The sequence below is a fragment of the Ursus maritimus genome, unplaced genomic scaffold, assembly GCF_017311325.1.
Source record: "Ursus maritimus isolate PB19 unplaced genomic scaffold, ASM1731132v1 scaffold_33, whole genome shotgun sequence".
Lineage (NCBI taxonomy): Eukaryota > Metazoa > Chordata > Mammalia > Carnivora > Ursidae > Ursus > Ursus maritimus.
This window is the reverse complement of record NW_024425897.1, coordinates 695,265-702,173: the sequence shown is the minus strand read 5'-3', so window position 1 is coordinate 702,173 and position 6,909 is coordinate 695,265.

Genomic DNA, 6,909 nt, shown 5'->3' with positions numbered 1-6,909 from the left:
CTGAGGTCCGGAGAGATCCCATCGTGAGTTATGTGACCCAGCAGGGCTGGGACTAAAAGCCAGGCTTCTGACTCTAGACCTGAACCCCCTCTCAAGTTTCTTTTGTTTTATGTTCATCCCCACTGACAGATCCACTTACGTGTTATCCTGAAATGAAGGAAACCCTGAGACCTGCATCCAGAATTATTATTTTGCAAGATTCCAGCAATATTTTCACAGACATTTCAAACAGATGGCCCATCTGCAGATAACCCTCAATAGGCAGGGACAAGGGCTTCATGGTCCCTAAGGATCATCTTGGTGGAGGGACACCTTCGAGGCCAGAATAACTCCAAGGTCTCCAAGAATGTCCCCAAATGCAGAAATAGGTCCAAAGCCCCTAAATGGAATCTTTGTTACAGGATCAGACCACAAGGTTCCTAAGGGGGACCCACAGAATGTGGGCTCCCGTTTTCCTTCCACCTCCCTCCCCTACCGTCTGGCCCCCCACCGTCTGGCCACCATCACCCCTCCCCTGTATGTCTCAGCAAAGTTCTTCCTGCACCAGCGCTTTTGTTTTGCTTGTGCTATTTGTGTCTGCTTCTAACAGCTGGCCCCAGCCTGGCAGCCCCTAGCTCTGAGGATTATCCAATTATCCCATTAGCCCAGCATGTCCTTCCTTCCTCCAGAGCTATTAGCTCCCCATCTCCCTCTCCCCCTCTCCCTCCAAGGGCTGGTCCATAGCCTCCCTTGCTCCTTGCCTAGCCAGACCTAAGGCTGGGTCAGTCCCCAGTCATCTAGACTCAGAGAATACCAGAGCTGGAAAGACATTTGCATCCATCCATCTGCTTCATTGTTTTGCAGGGAAGGAAACTTGCCTGCCGTACCCTAAGTCACATGACCCATGATAACAGTGAAGGAGTAAAACCCAGGTCTCTTGACCTCACGGCTACACTGTTCCTCACCACATCTGGTCAGCAAGCCTTATCAAGTGCTCACTATGGTTAGCTCTGGGGTGGAGAAGATACCATTCCCATTCCACTCTCTGGGAACCTATGGTTGAGATTAGAATTTAAGGCCTAGGTAGGGAGACAGAAGATACACTGGTAAAACCCAGCACATTATCCAGGAGCTAAGTCATACCTTAGCAGAAGAAATGTTACCAACTTCTGGAGCATAGGACGGGCACTTACTGCTAAAAGGAAGTCAGAAGAGGGAGAAGAGGCTGTCAACAGAGGGTTCAGAAAGGCCCTGTGGAGGATAGGGCTCTTCAGATGGTGGCTGAGACATGAGAAGTGTTTAAAGTAGGGGAGATTCAGAGGGACAGCATTCCTGGCAGAGGCCTCCCTGAAAGGGGAAGGGTGGGAATGGGTTAAGAAGATGGTGGTAGCCTTTCAGTTGGGCTCAGTCAGGGCAAGTGGGGAGAGAAGGCTGGAGAGTAAAGCTGTGACCCCAAACGCCATACCAAAGAGGCTTGATCTGTATACATTTAGGGCCCACTAAATACCCTGGAGCAAGGAAGGGAGGTGACGGGAGGTGTACACGGGGCAGATTCATCTGACTTTGTGGGCTAAATCAATTATGACAAAAAGAGACAAATGCAGAGAAGTCAGGGTGGAGTTTATCCAGGTGGGTGAGAGATGATGAGGCCTCGTGACTTGGGGTGTGACTAGGGGTAGAATGGATGGAACAGATTCAGAAGACGTTTAGAAGAGGAATTAGCGGGATGCAATAGATTGGATTTGGGAAGATAAAGCAAGGACCCCCCCCCCCCATTGATAGGATTAGGGAAATTAGAAGTGGCAAATGGGAAGGGGGGGTAGAAAGGAGGAGGTGAGTAAGGACTCTCCTGTCACTAACTGGGTGAGAACGTTTTGTAAGTTGGCAGAGTTTGCTTTATTCTGTGCTGGGTGAAACCTTATCTCCCCCATGTCCAAGTCCCTCTGGCTTCTTTACCGGATGTCCACAGGCTGACCCAATAGCTCATGCTCCCCCCGCCAGACAGCAGTGTGCTCCAGCTGGGGTAACAACACTGTCACCACAGATGGTGCTGGTGGGAGGAATTCAGGCCTTGGGTATATTCATTCCATTGATGCAACCAGGTAATTGCTTCCCGCCCGTGTAAACTTCATTCAGGCGATCACTTTACTTTTTTTTAAATACTTTGTCATTCCCTCCTTCCAATCACCTGTTGTATCCCCCATTCCTGCTTTCAGCTTTTAGGATCCTAAAACTGGTGGTTCTGACCATGAAAGATTCTGGCCACCATCCTTCCCGGCCTTGTGCCCTTGAGGTTCAGGGGAGGCTCCTCAAGGGCCCGCAAGGGCGTCCAGGCCCCTTCCAGGCCAGCGAATGCCTGAGTGCTCTCGGAATACACTGGAGCCCCAGCCACGGGTCTCCAGCTGTTGCGGGCGGCCCCTCCACCGAAGCTTCTGTGAGCGGCAGAACTCCAGCCAGTTGTTCTAACCAAGCCTGCTTGTGCCCTTCAGAATAGCACACAAGCAGCTCATTCCCTGTTCGGGTCTGCTCACCTGCTGCCACGGCACTAAGTCCTCTCCTCCCATTTTCAGTTTCCGGTTTCCAGACCCTCCTGGTCTCGATCGCCGCCTTCAGCCATTTGTTAGTTCTGCTTCATGTAGCTCAGAGACTAACATCTCACAGCGGGCACGGTCACATATGGTATCTCAGTTGTCCGTGATCAGCTGTGGTGTTGAGAACGGCACGAGTCTGCTGCCGTGAACTGGGAGTGAGCTCCTTCAGCCTGGGGCCCCTAGAGACTGTGATGTGATGCCCCTTGAGGCCATGGTCCCCTGTTTCTCGGGCATTTCCCACGGGGCTAGCCCGTGCTGAACTTAGCAGTTGAAATGTCCATTGTTTTGACATGAAATGATTGGTCTTCTCCCTGCACATTTGCTTTCTCAAACTCAGTGGAAGACTTGACACTGATCTTTGCTCAGTATTTTCTCTCGGGCCCCCTGATGTAATTTTGCATCCTGATTCTGTCAGCCCAGACATTTACTATATCCCTTCTCTGTTCACCTCTTTGATAAGCCACAGTTCCTCTGGATTCAAGACTTTAATGGGACAGGATGGGGCTGAAGACAGCAGCTGAAATGATCCATAGTCAGTGCTCCTTGCCTAAGGAATCTGCCGATTCCCACCCCTACCTCCCGGGCCCCACAAACACCGGGTGCCTGGCTTAAATTCACACTCACCACATTTCTTTACCTGGCGATGGCTGGGCCATGTCAGTGACCAGAGTGTAGAAACCAGGTAAGCAGCCCTTTTCACCCTTCCATCTTTCTTCCCTTCTGGCTTCCCTTCTACTGTGGTACCAAGAACACTGAAGCTGTGATTGCTTGCCTTCTTGTGTTTTCTGAACGGAGAACGGCTTTGTTCTAGCACGAAGTGTAACCCTGGGCATCTATGTCACACTACCTTCCAAAGCACTTTCACATTTACTGTCATGTGATATCTGAAAGTGGGCATGGCCGCTCAGAGAATGACTTGCCCACAGTCAGAGAGGAAGTCGACAGCAAGGCCAGGGTAGAGCCTGGTGCTCAGTCCCTGGTAGGGTTCGGTGGAGCAGGGTGGTGGTTGGAAGGAGTGCGCAGAGGGATTATTTGGCGTCTCTGAACGAGGCAGGAAAGAGAATCAAGCTGCAACAGCAAGAGATAGTCTGGGGATGACTGTGGAACTCCTGACCTGCTCTCTCTAATCCCCCTGAAGGCTCTGCAACCGACGGAACAGTTGTGATGTCGGGCTCTGGGCCTGAATTCTCCTAAGAGAAAACTCGATCATTTTAAAAAGTCCTGTTTAACTTTAACAATTCCAAAAATCTCTGAATCTAAACCAGGCTCTGTCCCCCTCACTCCCCTTTCCAACCCAACTAGAAACTGTGGGTGGATTGAGAAAGAACAGAAAGGAAAGATCAAAACTGTGACAACCTTCTGACAACACTTTAACTTGAAAATTGCCTCTGTGTAGGCAGGTGTAAATCAGGCACACGTTTACTCAGCTGCTGCCTGTTCTCATCTCCCACCTCGAAGATTCGCGCCCCGCCGTTGACCGCTGGCCTTAACAAGGCTAACTCAACTTCCGCCGCCTGATGGTCCCCGTTGGATGAAACTTATTTCTCCTCTGAACCTCCAGCACTTGTGTCCCGCTCGTGGCCCTCACCTCTGGCTGCCCTGACAGGCTGCATCCGGCTTAGTTTCCTTAGTTGGCTGTTGGTTCCCTGTGCACCCCTGCTCACCCACCTCCAGGCTCAGCATTCCTCAGTAGGCGCTTATTAAGTCGTTGAGAGTGGAACAGAGTCAGGAGATGGGGCTCAAGTTCTAGCCTGCTCTGTCCTATCCAAGCCCTTGCTGAGAAGTTAGCTGGTCATTAGGTGCTAGTCCGATGGCTAATTCTGCAAAATCACACAGACACACACACAGACACTTCCCTTGGGCAGGGCAAAGAACTGTGGACGGTTCCATGCAAAGACTTTGCCACTGGCAGGGAAAAATCCCTCTATCGGGGAACACTGGGTGCGTCTCACCTGTCGCCTGCCCAGCCTCATGCTGATGATACGCTCAGCCTGGCCTCTCTCCGCATCCAGCCCTTCTCTGAGCCCGACTAGCGGGAGGGCAGGGGGGCTTGTGGGAAAGCTCTGCTGAGCTGCCCTTTCTCCTCTGGCCCAGGCAGGGGTCAGGGCAGAGCATCTAGAATGGTGCCTCCTCTCCCTAGGCTGTAGCTTCTATGTGTCCATCCCTGTCCTTCAAGGTTTGTCTGAGTCATCTGACATTCTCCTGCCCCCTCCTGGCTCTGCAGCCTGACAGGGGCTGTTCCAACAGTGACGGTCACTGCTGAGTGACAGCTGCAGTGAGGGCACCTAGGGACAGAGGAGGGGTTGGTGTGGGGAGGGGGCAGAGGTGATAATCTGACACTCTTATAGAGCACCGTCCACTTTTCAGAGCAAATACAGACCAGGGAGGGAGTGGCTTGTCTCACAGTAGACCTCAGTCCCCGCCAACACCTACCTAACCCCTCACCGAGGGGTGTTGCTGGGCTCAGGCAGCACTTGGGCCGAGCACAGGATCTCAGGGGGTTGCCCACTGGAACAGCCATGCCAGGCGTCATTTGGCACAACAGGATGGGAGCTACATTCTGGGCACAGAATGCCATCCTGCCACAACAGCCCCAAGCACAGGGGCAGGTTGCACAGAACCATTCCCTCTCCCCAGGCGCTTGGCTTCTGAGAGCTGCTGGTTCCTGTTTTCCCACCACAGTTGAAAAGAAGACCCTGGTCCCAGCTCTGGGATGCCGAGTCCCAGCCAGGCAGATCCAGGGGGCATCATCACTCATTTCCTCTTACTGTCCAGTCCGTTCCTCATCCCTGCTCTGCTGTGCTTTGTCACTAGATCTTGGCCCGTGTCACACATATGGAACTGAGGCTCTCCCTCACTTCCCAAGTGGTTCTCTGGAGCCCAGAGCATTTTGTGTGAGGTCTCCTGGAGGAAAGGATTTTAATACAAGTGGGGAGAGCCACAAAGGAAGGGTTTCAAGTGGAGGAAGGAAAGGGGAAGCTTCCAGAGGGCTTGTCTCTCATGAGGGCCCGTGATGACGAAACAGAACCCAGGCTGAACCAGGCTTCTGCCCGCAGGCCTCCCTGGGGGCCCTGGCCATTGCTGCCACGGAGAGGGGCTCGGGCCATCACCAGGATAGATTCTGTGGTAGGATCCTTGTGCTCAGGACAGGTCTGAATGAAGCATGCCGTCCACTCTTAGCCCTTTGGGCAGAGCACAGAGAAGGCAGAGGGGCCCTTGGACAGAGCTATAGGGCTCAGAGCAGCCCTGGTACTACCCCTGGCCACCTGTACTCCATAGGGCTGGGCCAGGCTTCACATCGACCTTCTGCTGTTACTATGGGCACCTGCGTCTGTTGAAGTAGGCTTTGCCCGTGTGTATGTCCATGTGTACACACGTGTGTTCTCCTCTGGTCAGGGAGTGACCTATGCATCTGTTTATTTCTATGTATGTGCTCTTATTCTCTAGGCATGACTCACAGTGGCAGCCTGCATGGGGTGTTTATGGAGGTAGGACACTGGGCCCCACGGGGACCTGAGGAGGTTGAATTGTCTGGGCTCTAGAGCCAGGCTATGGGATGTTCCTAAGAGCACTTGGGGATTGGTAGTACCTGGGAGGCTTTCCTGAGTCCCTCGTCCTGTCCCTCCCTAGCCCCAAAGCCTACACCCATGTACTCAGTTCCTAAGAGGCCTCAGTAAGACAGAAGAGACCATGTTCTTCCCCCTCTACCATTGTGCTTCTCTTTCTGGCCTCTTCCCACCAACTGGTCATGAGGACCAACAGCATCCATGCTCTTGGCCTCCTTAGGCACAACCCAGGCACTGCTCTACCCCCAGCCCAGGGTCAGCACAGACCAAAGTGTGTGGGAGAGAGGAGGAAGCTGGCGTGGCCAAGGATGGGCTTGTGCGTTTATTTTAGCGCCTCTCAGCCCTGGCTGTCCGTAAGAACCCCTGGGGACTCCTGCATGGAGCCACCCAGCATCTCTGGGGGACGGGGTTAGGCTTTGGTACTTTTCAAAGTACCTTAAGAATCTCTTCTGCGCAGCTGGTCTAGAGGACCTCCGACTGATGTAACTGTAAAACATAGCCTAAAGCAAATCTGTTGGCTTAGAAATGCATATGCATCTGGAATAGAGGTATAAAGACGTGCAGTGGAACCAAAGGAAATCCTAGGAAAGGGGGCGTTCGTAGGTGTAGGAAGCAGGGTAATAATATGGGAGGGGTCAGGTGCTTCCAATGTAGTTGTAATGTTTCATTGCGGACGCACAGTGTTGGGGACCTGGTATTATTTCATACTTTCTGGTTTGGTTGCAATAGTTCATCATGAGAGCGTGAATTTTATAGTCAGATCTGGGTTTTAA